The 18,375-nt window shown below is 43.9% G+C and overlaps 1 protein-coding gene across 7 annotated transcripts in view; it reads left to right on the top strand.

The window, feature by feature from the left end:
* GCNT1 (glucosaminyl (N-acetyl) transferase 1) overlaps window positions 1–18,375 on the top strand; it is a 45,949-nt gene that overhangs the window by 1,402 nt on the left and 26,172 nt on the right. For 2 of the 7 annotated variants that reach the window (XM_070248084.1, XM_070248087.1), the window contains one exon: window positions 10,399–11,106. The exons of 4 other annotated variants lie outside the window; for them this stretch is intronic. The gene's annotated coding sequence lies outside the window, so the exon portion shown is untranslated. Of the gene's footprint in view, window positions 1–10,398; window positions 11,107–14,085; window positions 14,313–18,375 lie in introns of all 7 variants that reach the window. One more of the 7 variants, XM_070248085.1, reaches the window with a different exon arrangement.

Below are 18,375 nucleotides of genomic sequence, written 5' to 3'. Positions count from 1 at the left end.
GAGCCCAGGCGGTTCCGGACAAGCCCCCGCCAGAGCCTTTGGTCACAGATTTCAGGTCTGGAAGAAGGACAACTCCAGCCCTGTGGGTATCTGCTTTGCTCGATGGAGTTTTTGCAGGCCTTCAATATGGTACTTTGGGAAACTGAGTACTTAGAAATGGCTAACGCGTCTATTTTTAAAAACAATGTAACATACCGTGAATTTACTTTTAAGTTTTATTGGTAGATGGAAAAAGTTGACGTTTTTTCCATTTCACGGTGAGGGTTGGAAGGTTGCCTGTCGGCTCCTCGGCCCCTGCTTCAGCCTGACCCTGGAGAGGACAGCTTAGGGTGGGCCCCGAGTGTGTGCTGGAGCCCACCCTTCATTAATTATAGTTCATCCTTGATTAGTTATAGGACTCCGAGGCCTGTAATAGGTCCTATATATGAGTGCTTCTTTTCCATTTGTAATTTAGTTGCTTAAAACTGATAAAAATGTTTTCTCTGAAAGCTATCAACTGTCTGCAAAGTCTGCTATCTACAGGACTGAAGGTACCTCAGGGGGGAGCCCAGTGGGCTGGGTTGGTGCCAGGTGACCTGCAGAGCGCCTGCTGAAATCTGTGGGTATCGGCGATTCCCTCCCCATAACCACGCAGTAATTTGGGCCCAGTGTGACCAGAGCTTTTTTTTCCTCAAAAATAGCTGAAAAATCCTTATTTTTTAAAAACATGTAAAACTTGATTTTAAATATTGGCTTTTTTTTTAACAGAAGGAATTTGATCAAATTTGGTTCATGCAATATCCATTTTCAAATCTCTGTCTTAGAAACTGCTGTACTTGGCGCCGGCCTGGTGGCTGAGTGGTTAAGTTCATGCGCTCTGCTTTGGCAGCCCAGGGTGTCCCGGTTCAGATCCTGGGCATGGACATGGCACCGCTCATCAGGCCATGCTGAGGCGGCGTCCCACATGCCACAACTAGAAGGACACACAACTAAAAGAAAAATATGCAACTATACTGGGGGGATTTGGGGAGAAAAAGCAGGAAAAAGAAAGAAACTGCTGTATATGGTGATTACATCCTCAGGTGAATGAAAAATTCTGACCTATGATGTAGATATTGTACATTTTTGCTGAAATGAGATGGTAGGAAACAAGTTACTACTCTTGAAAATGATCTCTTCTGATTCTCAATTTCTGTTTTCTGTGAAGTGTACGTTATTTCAGGAGCATTGAGTAAAGGAGTCTTTCATGGGCCAGCCAAGGAATCATGTCACTATTTTTAATATTCATGCTAATGAAAAACGTGTTCATGGTTCCAGCTGGGGATGTCAGGTGCCTGACTCCCTGCCTTCAGAAGGGAGCTCCCCCATGACTGTTGCTCTGAATCAGGTGTGTTTCTCCTGAGGCCCGTCCGTGTTCTTCACCACCTTGGCTTTGATGTGGAAGCGTGGCTTAGGGATGACCTGTTTCCTTGTTGCCCATCTGTGGCCAATGCCGTGTGTGTTTAGACGAGAGGTTCTCAACTTTGGCACTTTGGACATCTTTGGCCAGATCATCTTTTGTTGTGGGGATTGTCCCGTGCGTTGTAAGATGGGCAGCAGCATCCCTGGCTCTACCCACCAAATGCCAGTGGTCCCCACCCTCCAGTTACAGCAACCGAAAATGTCTCCAGCATTGCCACCTGTCCCCTGGGGACAAAGTCACCCAGCTGAGGAAAAAATGAGCCAACATTTAAAATGCTCTAGATATTTATGAACTAAACTATAAATTAAACACAATAACTTTAAAATCCTAATGACTAGAGAAGCTATTTGTAAAGTTTAAACAAACATCTGATTTTTAAAATATTTTTTGTAATAAACATGACTAAACCAGCGTTCTTCATGAATGGCCCATGTGTCCTGCCAGGTTTTATCTCCAAAGAAATTTCAAATGTTTGATACAGTTGTTAAATTTCTAAAGTTTAAAATGGTGGAAACTAAAAAGGAATTCCACAGTAGTTTTCATTTTTCTCCTTTTAGTATACCTGATGTCTTTCAGTTTTTTGTTTATTTGTTTGTTTGTTTATGAGGAAGATCAGACCTGAGCTGACTGCTGCCAATCCTCCTCTTTTTGCTGGGGAAGACTGGCCCTGAGCTAATATCTGTGCCCATCTTCCTCTACTTTCTATGTGGGACGCCTACCACAGCATGGCTTTTTGCCAAGTGGTGCCATGTCCACACCCGGGATCCGGGCCGGTGAACCTGGGCCGCCAAAGTGGATCTGTGAACTTAGCCGCTGCGCCACGAGGCCAGCCCCAGTCTTTCAGTTTTTTTAAGGTGATGGAGTATCCATGGGCCATGTGTGTTGATTTGGGGAAATTGACACAATCGCTAATATTAGAACCCTAAAGAAAAATTTGAAGGCAAAATTTTAATAATGATAGTGTAAATCATGTTTGCAGTAGAATTGAGTTTTAGGAAAAATTAAAACCTTTTTAGCCAACAGCAGTAAATAAGACAACCATGTGTTTCTGTAGTTTGAAAAATCTTAATTTTATGAAACAGCCCTACATAATATACAATATTACATACTAGAAAAAAAATGTCCTGAAAATATAACCTTTTTTTAGACATTAAGCTTGGGAGGTTGCAAACACAGCAGCCCTGGTTATGAAAGATGCATCCTTAGCTAGAGATTGGCTGTCCACTGGGCCCTCTCTGGAAATCAAGCTCATTTGTAAGACTCTAGAATGCTTCACAATTTGTGGGGCCCCTTGTTGAATATTATTCAGGATTTCAAGATGGCGGCAGGCGGGGCGCATGCGGCAGGCGGGGCGCATGCAGCACAGCGCCGGCCCCGGGCGGCTGCACTGGCTGCGCACCCAGGAAGCTGCCCCCATAAAACTCTTTGTCCCCGGCTCAGAAGAGGATTGCAATCGCAAATACAAACCCGAAGAAGGAAACGTTAACTGCTGCCACGAAGCATCAGAGTTTCTGATTCGTTGATTATACTTCCAATCAATTGGATTATATTTCCAATCAGGAGTCTACATGTATTTGGTAATCAATGAACTAAATTTACTAAGAAATTCCTCCCACGATTAATTTTTCTTTTGCTAAAGAGATAGCCAAATTGTTTGTGATGGCCCTGGGTACCTAGGTACTGTTTACTGAGCGCCTGTTAGATGTCCCGCATTGTTGGCTCAGGCTACAACTGTGAACAGGATGGAGGGGCGCTGCCTCCATGAGCATCCAGTCCAGTGGCTGGAGGAGGCGCACGGATGAGCACATGGTCTACAGGCTCTTACAGTGTGTCCGGAGAGCCTTTCCCCTGGGGACCTAACCCAGGGGAGGGGATTACTCAGGGTGGGTCTCCCTCGAAAGTGATCTTGAAAATGAGGCCTGGAAAATGACGAGGACGGAGTCAGGTGGGTTAGGGGCTGAAGTTCTGGGCTGAAAGGGTGGAGACCAAGGCAGGAATGCGGCTTGGGGTGAGGCCTCTCGGGTCATTTTTAGGACTTCGGACTTTAACGGAAAGGTAGTGAGAACCCACTGAAGGGTGTTAAATGGGTTATGAGATGGTTGATTAGATTGGGGGTTTTTAAATGATCATCGTGCTATGTGGAGAATGGTTTGCAGGGGTGGGCCCTGTTGGCCTCTATGGTGCCTTTGCGCAAGCTAGAAAAAGGCTTCCTTTTGGGTGGACCAGTTAGAAAAGAGGTACTGCTTTGTCCCAGCCAGGCCAGGCCAAAGGCCTCAGCCCCTCAGCTGTCACTTTGCACATACATGGCCACCCTGAGGAGGGGGAGCATGGCGTGTGGGCAAATAGTGCAGAGGCTTTTGCAGTCACCCAGGGATGGTGCAGGGATGCTGAGAAGAAGTCAGTGGTAGGAGAGAGAGAGGGTGAGTTCGTAGTTAACAAAAGTAAGAAAGTCGTGATTATTTGGATACAATTGATGGAGAGGGAGGTATCAAGGATGATTCAGAAGTTTCTGGCATAAGTAAGTGAGTGGGCTAGGTTAGTGACACCATTTACGGTGTTAGAGTAACACTGCAGGAGGAACGGGTTGGCATGAGGTGGGAGGGAAGATGGTTCCCTTTGAACATGTTTTGCTTATGAAACATTCAGGTGGGGACAAGAATAGGCAATTGGAACCCAGGAAAGAGATCTGGGGTAGAAATACCTGTTTGGGGGCTGTTGCATGTAAATAATCATTGCATATAAAAAGGATCATCCAAAGAAAGGTGTAGATGAGAGGAGAAAGGGGCTGGCCCTGGAGAGCCAGATCCTTGTGTTTGGAAGACAAGGATAAGGGGCCTCAGGCCACCGAGAAGCCAGTCTGCATGAGGGATGAGGAGGAGATGGGGTCTGTGGCTTTCTCTTCCTTTTTTTTTCCCACTTGAGACTGGAGAGACTTGAACATGTTCTAATGCTGCTGGGAAGTTTCTGGTAGAGAGACTAAAGATGTGGGAGTGAGAAACAAATGATAGCGCCAGCTTTCAGAGAAGGCGAGAGAGGATGGATTCCAAAACACAGCGTGGGGCTTGGTCTTTGACGGGAAGAGGGAGCGAGAGGATGGATAAAGAGGCCTTAGATTTGGGGACCAGAATTCTCTTTTCTGTGAAGGAGGAGGCAAAACCGTCTTCTGAGTTTGATGTGTTTGTGTGTGAAGTCAGACATTCAGCCAGTATTTACTGGGCACGTTCCAGTGCCGGTCATTGTGGCAGGCTCCTTGGAAGGTATACGAATGACATTGATTGCCAGCCTTGTGATGTAATAGAAATATGTATATTTGGTCTTTGTCCCTGGTTCTGGTTTCTGACACAGAGTTTGTCAAACCCTTGGAATTTCCTGAGTCATAGGGTGATAGGAACATCCTTTGTTATTCATAAAGGAGCCCCTTTCCACACCTGAGTTTATGCTAATGAGGTGACTTAGGTGGGGGTCCCGGGCCTAGGTAGCCTCAGGATCGGGCTGGTCACCAGAAAGACCAAGTGATTAGAGGGCACGAAGTTTCAGCCCCAGCTGCCGACCTCTGGAAGGGGAGCGTGCCTAGAGATTGGGTTATAGAAACTGTTGAGCACTGCTGTTTGGAGAGCTTCTGGTTGATGAGTACATCAGGGTGCCGAGAGGGTGGCGTGCCACGAGAGGGCATGGACGCTCTGCCCCACTCCCCCATTCCTCGCCCTGTGCATCTCTTCCGTTTCACTGTTCCTGAGTTGTAGCCTTTCTAAAAAGCTGGTCGTAGGAAGTAAAGTGTTTTCTGGAGTCCTAGCTGTGCTAGCAAATTTTCAAATCTGGGGAGCGGATCATGGGAACCCCCAAATTTGTAGTTGCCCTAGGCAGCCCATTTGCAGCTGGCATCTGAGGTGGGGGCAGCCTTGTGGGACTGAGACCTTAATCTATGACATCTGCACTAACTCAGGTAGTTAGTGACAGAATTGAATTGAATGGTTAGACATCTAGTTGGTGTGAAATTGGTTGGCGTCAGGAGGAGAAAACCCCTCCACATCTGGTGTCAGAAGTGTCGTAAGAGCAGCTCAGCCCTGTAAACCTGAAATAGCCTCTCACCACTTTTTCTACAAATTACTTCCCACCTTTAACCTTACGCCTAGAGGCAGTAATGCTAACTGAGAGCTTACTCTTCTGAAGGACATCAAAGCCCCTGGGGGTGAGGTTCCTGGAGGGGAAAGGCTTTTCAAACCCCCTCCTCAGCGCACAGGTAGATAGATGTCCAGGTCCTCTGAGTTTTTAAACTTCCTGCTGCTCAGGTCAAACTCCACACCAATTCCATCAAATCTCTGGTGGGGGGGACTCAGGTAATGGTGTTCTTTGACAGCTCCCTGGCAGTTCCATGCACAGCTCGAGTTGCGAGCCAGTCATCTAGGAGGTGGCCCTGAGACCAGGTGAAGCCATCTGCCCTGTGGAGCTCCAGCCGGTTCCCTGGAGTTTACTGTTATTTGCCAAGTGGGGGTGAAGGTGAAGTTGAGACCATTGTGAACCAAATACACTGCCATCCAGAGCAGAATGCGAATGGCAGTCCTGTGGGGTGTCGAAGGAAAGTCTCAGACCTTCTATCATAATTTTAGAAGCATTTAAGAAAGAAGTCAAGCTGCATTAATAATTAACGTGTAAAGTCTTTACGGCCAGAGGTGCCTTCTCAGGCTTGTGTCCTGCACGTGAGTGTGATTTCCTACGGCGGAGATGCTTTGCGGGGGGGCGGGGCCGGAGGCGAGGCCTGCTCACCCGGCTGTTAAGGCTGTTAAGCGTATTGTAAAACATTGCATCTTAAGAGGTACAGGGTATCCCTGAGTCGTTTAATTTTACAAACACAAAGGCTTTAAATCAGAGCATCTCTCAGCCGGCCTTAGACTCATTCCAGAGTGGGTCACAGGTGTCTGCCATGGTGATTCTCTCAGCCCTCTCCTGTGAGCTGAGCGAGCTGAAGTCCAGCAGTTGCCTTTCTGGATGTGTGTCGAGGTGTGAAAAGGAATCGCTGCTTCAGATGGTAGAAGCTTTACAGGTCTTTGTAAAGGGAGGGAGCAGGGACCATCTTTTGTGCCACTCAGAGCATCCCAGGTTCTCTGTGGGCACGTACCCAAGAGTGGTTGAGGTTACAGGTGGCTGCACCTTTCTTTAACAGAAAGGCAGGGTTTCCCAATCTGCTGCCCTTTGCCAGTTCTGCTCTGCGATCAGTAGTCACAGATACTCTGCAGAGAAGGGACAATCCAAGATAAATGTGAAGTTCTCACGATGAGATGGACAGTGACTGCTTTTCAAAAGAAATTTATGCTACAGAGAGGCTGTTTGGAAATGTTTTCGTAGTCATGCTAACGTCTTGCTAAGAAATATGGCAGATTTGTGACTTATTGATGCTCAAAAAAACCCACAAAACTTTAAAATTTGGAAACAGACTTGTCTATTAAAACCTTTAAGTGAAGAATGTCGATGAGTGTGGAATCCATTTGTTAAATTTATAAACATGTGACACCTCCTGACCAGTTTGCAAGGACATTGATTGAAAGTTACCAGCTGAATTTCACCAAAAAACTTTGTATAATTGTTGGATGGATTGAAAACTAAGTGTCAAGATTTAGGTAGCAGAGCCAGGAGTGCTCTGCTGTTTCTCCAGTGTGTCCCTGTCACCCAGACAGCCATTAAAACAGGATGTTAGACTACACGGAGCCTGGAAGCCATCCCTCAGGGTGCTGAATCACAAAGTAACTAACTGAGAGTTTTCAAAAACAATGAAACATATTTCATGTATTGCTTCCGTTACAAATAATAATAACAATTCATAGTGAACAAGAAGTTTTATGCCCTAAGTGACTAAACTAATAGGTTTTATTTCCTCTTTCCACCATCCTTTTGTTTTGCAATGCACATAGTTTGCTTGTACAGTAGTACATATAATTTTAAAAGAAGTGTCCATTTATTGAGGATTCTTACTCAAAAGTTTTACTCTTAGTGTTTGTAGTAAAAATTTTGCAAGCTTATCATTAAATTTTTGAATCAAAGTCTCCTTTCTGTACACACACAGACGCACATGCACACACACATACACACACTATCTGAGAACTTGCTTTCCTCATAAACTTTAATCTAAAACTGCCTCTTCCACATGCTGTGCTCCTATAGTTCATTCAGTGTAAAATAGAATTGCTCCTAGAGTAGAAATAAGTGCTCAACTCTGAAAAGTAATGAATACAGTGTGTGTGTATCTTGTTTCTCTTGAAATGTGTACATTAAACTTCCTTTACTTTTTTTTAAAGATTGGCACCCGAGCTAACAACTGTTGCTGATCTTCTTCTTTTTCTTTTTAAGTACATAGTGGTATATTTTAGTTGTGGATCCTTCTAGTTGTGGTATGTGGGACGCCACCTCAACGTGGCCTGATGAGCGGTGCCATGTCCACGCCCAGGATCTGAACCGGCGAAACCTTGGGCCTCCGAAGCAGAGCGTGCAAACTTAACCACTCGGACACAGGCCCGGCCCGTAAACTTCCTTTAAATAAGCTCCTTTAAATACCTTTTAAAAAACAAACATGGAACTTCCAGAAATCTTGTGATCATCCCTTTGCTCCCGGATAGGTGAATGCTTTGTCATTTAAACATAGGCCGTGCGGTTTCTCATTCTTTTGTCCACTAGCCTTGTCAGTGCTTTTGTCCGAGAACTTGCCTAAGCCAGTCTGGGTCTCTTTGGTAAACACAGATTGGAGAGGGCTAGAGGTCTCCCGGCAGGTGAAGGTGAGGGGTAAAAGCAAGTCTCCGGTCAGCTCTGCCCTGTTTGGGGCTCTGACTGCATCTCTCGTGGAAGGTTCACATAAGGCAGTCATGTCAGCATTCTAGGCACAGGATTCAGCTGACCATCGAGTTGGAGTCAAGTAATCAGGAATTTTCTGGAATCAGCAGCTGGACCCAGGAACGTGCCTAGGGCACCATCCCAGGCTATGCTACTAGCCAGGCTTGTTTGTGCTTTTGAAGTAAGTGCAGGATGAGCTTCTAGAATATCCCTAACCATCCACGTGGATGGAGCACCGGATCTCACTGTCCTTCACTCTTCTCTCACATCTGTTATTTTGCTAATCAGTCATTAAATTCTTCTGGGAAGACCCAGTTCTAACACTCCTGCTGAACAAAACCTGTGGTTTGCAATGAAAATGCCCGAAGCACCTGTAGCTGCAGCTTCTAGAGTGTGGGGCCCAGGAATGTGTTCCTTTTGGGGCTCTGACCTCCCAGCCCTGGGCTGTCGATGAAAACCACACATTTACATCTGACCGCCTATTCAGAGGTATTTTAAAGTACATTATAGACAGCCTAACAACGTTGTGTTGATTGCCTTTATCAGAGAACTTGTGAGTTCCCTGAGAATAGGAGACATGGCTGTAAAAATGCAGGATTTTAAAAAACGTGTAAATTGAAATGAGTGCTTTCAAACTAAACACCTTGTTTGGTATCCACCAACATTTCTGACCATTTTGAAGATTGTCCTCTGTGCTGAATTGGACCCATTAGGAAAGGGACCAGTGTTTGATGGTCAATGTGATTTTGGAACATGACGAAAGTCAGCCTTACAATGTAGATTGATCATGCTCAGTAATACCATTTTTGAGTTGGGGTGGGCTGTTAAAAATAAATATATGGGGGTTGGCCCCGTGGCCGAGTGGTTAAGTTCACACGCTCCGCTGCAGGCGGCCCAGTGTTTCATTGGTTCGAATCCTGGGCGTGGACATGGCACTGCTCATCAAGCCACGCTGCTGCAGCGTCCCACATGCCACAACTAGAAGGACCCACAACGAAGAATATACAACTATGTACGGCGGGGCTTTGGGGAGAAAAAGGAAAAAACAATAAGATCTTTTAAAAATAAATATTAAAAAAATAGACTAGGTTTCTTTGACTCAGAGAGAGATTTTTTTCTTCCTTTTTTTTGGTTATGAAATTTGAATCTGTATTGAAAGCGGGAATGGAAAAAAGTGAAGCCGTGTTTGATGGAAAGTGAGCTCAAAGGAAAGTCAGATTTCCCATCTGGGGTTCTGTGGGTGGCCCGCTCTCCCTCCTCCCCAAGAAGGAACTGAGTTGGGCAGTGCAGTAGAGTGTGAAGGGCACACTCCCACAGGGCGAAGTTCCCAGCGCTGGCTAGCCTGCCTTCTGCCGTTGTTGGCCCTTAGAGAAGTCCCTTGTGCCTCTGGGCCCTGCTTCCTCGAGAGCTAGAGGGGAGAGTGGGGCTTGGGACTAGATGGAGTTTTCCTTATGGTCTAGTAATAGGCTCCTCTGAAACCCTTTCCTGGTCCAATAATTTTGAGAAATACTGGATACCTGTCTCTGTCTTTAAATATTCACAGTGAACGTTGCTGTCTTAAAGGCTAAGAAATAAGAAGCTCATGAGTACAGAGTCTTGTCTAACTTTGTGACTGCATTTCTCTTAATTTACTGGGCCACAGAATCCAGCCCCACCGCCACGACCTAGTGACTACTCCCAGAGCTGGTGTTGCTAGCAGGTCTAGATGCCCTCCAGAGTCCCTTTCATCTCGACAATGGATGTATTGTTCCCTAAATAGTTTTTAACTCTATTGACCAACCCTATAATTTCCCCCAGAAAATAACCGTTGTGTGAATCCTTGAGATCAGGGAGATGCATCATTTATGATTGCATTTCCCCCCTACCCCCCCAACCTAGGATTCTGTTTTGTATAATGGATGCTCAGAGTGGAATTAAATTGAGTGTATTTAGGTATTTGTTAGTAAACTTGAAATACAGTTTCTCATTTTGGAAATGTGAAAAAGTTACCTTTAGACATGAATTAAAGATTTGAACAAAGTCCAGAAAACAGAAAATCTAAACAATAATAATGAATAAATTGCTAATATTTATTAAGGGCTCATTATGTGTCAAATAAATCACTTAAACATTTTTTTCTTTCTTTATTTTTTTACCAGTGAAGAAGCTGAAGCTTGGAGAGGTTAAGGGCTTATTGAAGTCTGAGTTGGTGGATGATGGTGCCCAGTTTTTGAGCTGGGCAGTCTGGCTCAAGAGCTGGAATCATTGCTTCCAAACTCTCCTTCCTCTCACATGTAAACATACTCAAGAGAAGATACTGAGCCACTGGTTACGAGAGGAATACGAAATGAAAGCTCAGTGATGTGCCATTTTACTGCTGCAATATTGACAAAAATAATTATACAGTCTATGACTCTGCAGTACATAATTAAGATAATTATATAGTAAATGTGGAGAAAATGGTACTTAGATACTACTGGTGGCGGTATAAGTATAGTCCATTTGGAAGGCAATCAAGAGCCATAGAAATTTTTAAGTTTCGATTCAAGAATTCTGCTCCTGGGACTTCCAAGGAAACCCTTTAAAAAGCTAAGAGAAAACAAAGCTATGAGCATATTCAAAAGTGTTCATGGCTCATGTTTTATTGTAACATAATTTGGAAATACCCTTAGTATCCAAACACAAGGCACAAACTAACCAGTGAAAACAGTGAAGACTCTTTGATGTCCGTTAAGTGAAGAAAGCAGAAGAGAAAATGGAATCCCAGCTGCGATTCCGCCTGAGCACAGGTGTGAGTGAGCAGAGGAAAGTCGGATTTTCAGGCCTCAGAAGGGGACATGAAAGTGAAGTGTAACGGGGCTGGGACTGTGAGTGGCTTTTTTCCGTTTGGAAATTATCTTTAATGCTTTGCAAACATATTTAACTGGAGCTTATGTTGGAGGATTGGGGCCATTGTACCTCAATTTGCAATTAAAAAAAATTCCTGAAGTGAAAATTAAAAAGTCACACTTTACAAGAGTGTTAGAATACGTCCCCCTCCCCCCAAACAGGAAGCCGTCCCTGCAGAGCTCTGCGTGCGCTTCTCACGTTTTTCCAGCGTTTTCCCTGCACAGTCAGTGTAATTGGAGGCTTGTCTTTTCATGGGTTTCTTCTGTGCAGACTGAGGCGCAGCTCCTCTCCGGATGCTGTTTCATCTCAAATCCGTTTTTCTGTGTTGAGTAGAGAATTCCTTCATTTCTGGCTTTGGCAATACTTTCAAATTCGACAAATATACTAAATGTGATTTAGCTAAAATGAAAATGTTGACGTTTGCCGCTCAGGTTTCTGAAGCCGCCTAAAGGGACGGCTGAGGGCCCAGGTCGCAGGCGGTTGTCTGAGGGTGACGAGGCCGCTCTGCGGTGCTTGAGGGCTGAAGCCTTCGGGGGAGTTCGTCGTGTTTATACCCGCAGGAAGATTTGGAAGGTTCTGGGGCTCCTTGGCAGGTCAGGAGGTAGGCGAGGGCTAATTCGAAGCTGTTAATAGCTGGGTCCCGTGGTGTTCTGGCCGGAGAGAGGGGCTGCTGCTGCTTCTGCCCTCGGGGGCGTCAGCCCTGGTTGAGCCCCCGCTCACCTCCACCCTGCTGGTCAACTGGAGCAAATGACCATCTTCGAAGCCGCCGAAGCCTTAGCTTCCTTAACTGTCAAGTGAGAATAAAAGTAGCTACTTAACAGGGTGGTTGTGAGAATTAAAGAGAAAATGTATGTAAAATGTTTGGCAAAGTACTTGGTAACCATTAACGTTAATTGTTTCCATAATTCTGATAACTTCTATTGTAAAAGCACCATCCATTGAACATCAGTGTGTAAGGAAATGGAAAAAGAAACACGATAGTAATGAACACATGTTGTATCAGTGCGTCAGATGCTTATCGATTTCAAAAATGTCAATGTGAGAAGAAGGTAAGTTCCCACACTGTGGAAATACAGGCTGATTAGCATTGTCTGACAGGGGGACTTCCCCAGCATCCTACCCTCTCCTGACTCAGCCCAGCCAGTGCTCAGTCCCCTGTCCCCACCCGTCACCCATCTGCTGAGGAACAGCGAAGGGCTTTATCACTCAGGGGCTGGGACCCCTAAGCAAACCCAGCCGCTCCTGTGCGCAGGTGAGGGGACCGAAGAGCAGAAAGGTCAAGAAAGGTGAGGTCAGTTCTGAAGACAGGGTGAGAGCCACCAAGGATGAGGCCAGTCATTTTGGGTTTCTTTGCAGATATTCTGTAAGACCCAACACAGTGCTCTGAATTCATGTTGCTCTCCCCGACCCACTGTAATTTAGAGCATTTAATTCCAGTGCTTTCGTTTCCTTATCTGGAAAAGACTATGAGCTAGAAGGCACATTTAACAAAAAGCATCCAAGATACTGCCCTACCTTTTGGAGGGGAAGGGAGTGGATTTTGAAATATTTAGACTTTTTAAATTTTATTTAGTTTTTATTTTTTGGTCCTTACCAATTGAATAAGCCTGTGCTCGGCACGGGGAGCCGTGTGAGTAGAAGGGGGAGGGAAAGAAGCCTGAGACCAGACGTTGGTTACTAGGAGCTCACCAAGCACGGGCAGGGCTCAGTTCACAGAGACGCGTTATGTGGAATTAAGTGCTGAAATGAGAGACTATGGTGACAACTCCTGCTCAGCAACTCCTGCGTACCAGTCATCGTGCAGGTGCTTTATGGGTTTGTAATCACCACCAACCAAACCAGGAGGGTATGATGAGCTCCGTTTTTCAGATGAGGAAACTGAGGCTCAGAGAGGTCAGGTGGTTGCTGAAGCTGCGTTTGAGGATGTGGCGCAGTCGGGACTTATACTCACTTCTGTTTGACTTCTCACTTCCGGTTTGCTCGGCGACCTCCAATAGTGAGTGATATTGGGTTTCAAAGAAGGTTGGGCTGGATTTTAACATGTTGGAGGAAATCAGGCAAAGAGAGCACTTCTCGTTCTTGCCAATGGTTAGCCTTACATTTAGTCATACGGATTGAGAATATTGACTGTGGCAATCACTTTTAGAAACCAAAAATCTAGGCACATGGTATGACCTGGAATTTTGGAACCTCCTTTGAAAACAAGAGGGAATCCAGTATTTTTGGAATTAGAATTTCTGGGTCCTAGGAAGTGTTTAAGGCCTAGAGTATTTAAAATTGGGATTGTTCCCAAAACCCAGGACCTGTGGGCTGTGTGAGGAGCAGGTGGGACAGAAACCAGGGCCACTGTTAAGATGTCTCTGCCAAAGTATTGTTCTTGACGTGTGGCCTAGCCAACCCCGTAACCTCTGTGGCCTAGTTTTCGCATTTTTTTTTTTAAGGGAAATGAAAATTTATTTATTTATTTACTTTTCTCCCCAAAGCCTCAGTACATAGTTGTATATCCTGGTTGTAAGTCATTCTAGTTCTTCTGTGTGGGATGCTGCCACAGCATGTCCTGATGAGCGGTGCTAGGTCCACACCCAGGATCCAAACTGGCAAACTCTGGGCTGCCGAAATGGAGTACACGAGCTTAACCACTTGGCCATGGCGCCGGCCCCATTTCTCATCTTTGAGAGTGGAAAAAATGAACTTTAAAGCACCTTTCAAATCTAGCATGTTGTTTCCATGAAACTATGGTGTTCTATTCAGTATTATAAACAGCTTACTATTAGGTGAAAATTTTAAAAAAGGAGAGAAAACAAAAAGTTTATTACTCTTCAGTCTGGAATTTTAAAGTGCACAATGAGCTCTTTTATACTCATTTTTGCCCTGCAGTGGTAATGAGGTTAAAGATTTCTTTAAAAAGAAAAAAAAACTGTTTTGTGTTTCTGTTTTGTGTGTGTGTGCATAAACAGATCTTTCTCCTCACGTCCATCAAGGTCAGCCTGTGTGGATGAACTCTGCTATCTTAGAGGACAGGTTTTCCCATTTCAAAGTGAGTTTAGCCATTACTCAGATTTTAAGGAAACCGGGATAACACTCAAGCCACCAAGGCAGCAGGAAACACTGGTCTTCGAGAAGGAGCTGGACAGATGATCATTGTTCTTTACTTCCAAATTTTCACGACACTAAACTGGAAAAGGTTCTTTTTTTATTTTGTTTTCAGATAACTTGGGGTAACACCTCCCTATAGTCTGTATATTTCCTTCACTGTCTGCCTTCTCTTAATTTAAAAAGACTTTTCTGAGTAATATTCTTTGTCTAATTGTACTCACCTACTCTGGAGGTTTAAAATCATAACAAAGAGGTAAAGAAAATAATAACCCTCAAGGTTAAAACTGTGTCGCTGATGGAGAAGGGAATATTCAGTGGCATTGAGTATATTCCCAGTGTTGTGCAGCCATCACCAGTATCTGTTTCTAGATTTGGTTATTTCACTCACTGTAATCCCTTCAAGGTTCATCCATGTTGTAGCATGTGTCAGAATTTCATTCCTTTTTAAGGCTGAATGATACTCCATTGAATGTATACCCTACATTTTGTTTATCATTTGCTTTTCCTAAGTACGTACTAATATGATGTCTTAATCCTGATACTTCTGTACAATCACGCACATTTTTTTGGCTTTCAAGGGAGTGTATAGAACTTGTACGGCTAAATCCATATATAGTTCTAGCACTAAATCTTAAATTTAAAGAGAAGTTGGATGAAAGATAATGAGACAACACTGGAACTAACAGTAGTGGGATTAATGGAATTTTTTTGCTGTGGAAAGCACAAATATTGTCTTAAGGGCACATAAACGTAGAATCCTGCTTGAATTGAGCTGCTCTACCCCTGCATTTCTTCGTTTCCCGTTTTGCCTCTGTGCTGAGCTGGAACCAGTGTCTTCAAGTCCTGCTTCTTCAGCCATGGGCCCTGCTCGGATGCTCAAAGGACACAGATGACCTGACGGGGAAAAGAGATGGCCCTGGGAGAGAAAGGCCCTCAGCAAGCTCACTGATGCATTGTGTGTGGCCTGCTGGTGCCCTCATCCCATCCCTCAGCTTTGTTTTTTGACTCCTTTAGTCCTTGGGAAAAGGACTAACACAGGCCAGTTATTGGCCTTTCACCCTTTCAGGCTGTGATTGGGCATTTCAAGAGAGGCCCAGATGAAGAGCATTGGTCCTTAGTCTCAAATATTCAGAGAGAGAGAGAGAAAGTGTGTGTGTGTAAGGGATGGACAATGAAAAGAAGGTGTTCAGAGAACAAACAGCAAATCAGGTCTAGTCTCTTTGACCTCTGTACTTACTGTTTACCTTACACTTGCAAGGGAAATGTCTGAAACAGTATCTTGGTTCTTCTCAGTTTCTCTCCTTTCTGGAAATTGAGCATGTTCATTATTTTCATTATTACTGAGCAAAGCTCATTTTGTGGATGAGGAGCCATCCCAGGGAAGGGCAGAGCTGGCCCCGGAGCCAGGGCACCACCGCTACCTTCAGTGCAGAACTTTTCTACAGCCTTCCGGGCTGCAGCTCAGAGGGCTCTTTGTTATGAGTGAGCATTTTCATCATTTGGGGGGTGTGTGTGTGTGTGTGTGTGTCTGTGTCCCCTGCTTATCATCACTCTTATGATTCCTTTCCTGAAATCTTGCCCTGGTTTCCACAGATGGGCTGAAATATCTGTTCATTGTGGTTCATCATATTGAGGAACAGACTTCATGTCATAAAAGAGTGGGAAAGGAGGAGCTTTAGGGTTAGGGAACATGAGTGACAAACAGCTATTATCTCTTACTCATCTTCCTCTTCTTTTTAAAACTGCTTTCCTTACACATTCACAATCGCTTCTTCCTTTTAGGCTTCCTCTGCTTCAGGCTTTCACTTCCTAAGTATGCAGAGAAAGTAGGGAATGCACTTCTGCCCTATTTCCTAATATCTCAATCCTAGCCATCGCTCAAGCTTCTGGCCAACTGGAATCGAGGAAGCCTTCTTGGATTCTTTCTTTTCCTCTTGATGGCCTTGCAGCTGTCCATTCCGTGGCATCAGCTGGGGTATTTCGTCTTTCCTGCCAAGCCTGTAAGCAGAAATGGTAGGTTTCAGTACCTCTCAGGCCGTCAACCGCTTGTGTCCCTACACGTGCCGGGGCAGGGGTCTGGGTGGGGGAAGCAATGGGAACAGAGAAGAATGAATACTATTTCTAGTAATGAATGAGAATGCAAGAGTTCGTTATGTAAGTGACATTTTGTCTCAAACTAGTGTAATGAGTATGTGAAAAAAATTCTGTAGAACTTTTCATGCCATTAATTGAGGCATGTTGAACCTTTTTCTTTTTTTCCTTTGGTAGGTGACCACCAGATGAAACCTAGTTTTATTTAATGTTATCTAATTTAAAATTTGGAATGGGTCATTGAGAAACTTTCAGGAAAACACTGTCTCTGTCCTTCAAGGATGTTTGCTTTACAAATAACCTTGAACAAATAGCCCGGAACAAAAAGAACAATTAATGCTTCACAAGATATGCATAAATGTGGGGGGCGCATGGAGCATTGTCTCCCAACAAAGAGTTGTAGTTATAAAAAACTGCACCCTTCTCCCTATGACCCCCCAGAACTTCGGACTCTCTAGAACTCCATTGTCCAATAGAAATACGAAGTGAGCTACACATGATTTTGTAGTTGCTGCATTAAAAAAAAAGAAAAAAGAAACATATAAAATTAATTTTAATATTTAATGCAGTATATCCAAAATTTTATCATTTTAAAAGGTAAGCAATATAAGAAGTTATTAATGAGGTATTAAAATGACACCTGTGTCCAATACCTGTGTTAAAATACAGCAGTAGTATCTTAACACGATGCAGCCATCAAAGAGAAATGGAGTCCTACCACAAGAATAAAGTTGTGTTTCACGGAAAGACATTTTATACTGATTCAATTTTTAAACTTTAATTTTAATTAATTAAAATAAACACACAAAAATTTATTTCCTCAGTCAAGCCAGCTACATTTCAAGTGCTCAGTAGCCCCATGTGGTTAGTGGCTGCCATATGGTCAGCATAACAGTAGAGGGAACTGTTTTCAACTTTTTACAGATTTCTTTGTGTGTGTGTTTCTTTCTTTCTTTTTCTTTGTTTTTTTTTTGTGTGGAAGATTGGCTCTGAGCTAACCTCTGTAACCAATCTTCCTCTTTTTGCTTGAGGAAGATTGTCCTTGAGCTAACATCTGTGCCAGTCTTCCTCTACTTTTTGTATGTGGAATGCCACCACACCATGGCTTGACAAGTGTTGTGTATGTCCACACCTGGGATCTGAACCTGCGAACCCTGGACCACTGACACAGAGTGTGCAAACTTAACCACGCCACTGGGTGGGCCTTTCGTGTGTATTTCTCTCTCTCTAAATAATGTGGTTATACTGTTTGTAGATTTTTCAGTTTTAGGTTCTTCCTCTTGACTCTCTACTGTTAAAGAGGAGTTAATTCTCTTTTATCTCCAGACTTTCCCCCTATTCACTTCCCAGCTGTTTCCCATTTTCCCAATCAATGGTTCTGAAAACTTTGCTTTCAATAGCCTTTACACTCTTAAAAATTATTGAAGGTCACGAAGAACTTTCGTTTATGTGCGGTATGTTTATCAGTATTTATCCTATTAAAAATTAAAACTGAGAAAAAATAAATGTTCATGTCAAAATAACAGTGATAAGACCTTTACATATTAACATGTTATATTTTTATATATATATATATTTTTTGCTGAGGAAGATTAGTCCTGAGCTAACATCTGTTGCCAATCCTCCCTTTTTTTCCTTGAGGAAGATTAGCCTTGAGCTAATATCTGTGCCAGTCTTCCTCCACTTTATATCTGGGTCGCCACCACAACATGGCTGATGAATGGTGCAGATCTTCTGGGATCTGAACCCACCAAGCCAGCTGCTGAAGCAGGGCACCCTGAACTTAACCACTAGGCCACAGGGCTGACCCCAGTAATATTTTTTATGAAAAACCGTTTCATAAAAATTAGAAGAGTAGCAACATTTTATATTTTTGCAAATCTGTTTAGTGTTTGGCTTAACAGAAAACAGAAAATACTTCTGCCCTCATTCTGTTGAGAAGTCACACATGATGTGGCCTCTGAAAAACTGCACTGTGTACTTGTAAGAAAACGGCAGTGAAAAGGGTGAATGATGTCTCAGCACTATTATGAAAACAGTTTGGAGATCCTCTGAATATT

The sequence above is a fragment of the Equus caballus genome, chromosome 23, assembly GCF_041296265.1.
Source record: "Equus caballus isolate H_3958 breed thoroughbred chromosome 23, TB-T2T, whole genome shotgun sequence".
In the NCBI taxonomy this organism is placed as follows: Eukaryota; Metazoa; Chordata; class Mammalia; order Perissodactyla; family Equidae; genus Equus; species Equus caballus.
The sequence above is the reverse complement of the archived record's forward strand: the minus strand, read 5'-3'. Positions and strand labels throughout refer to the sequence as shown.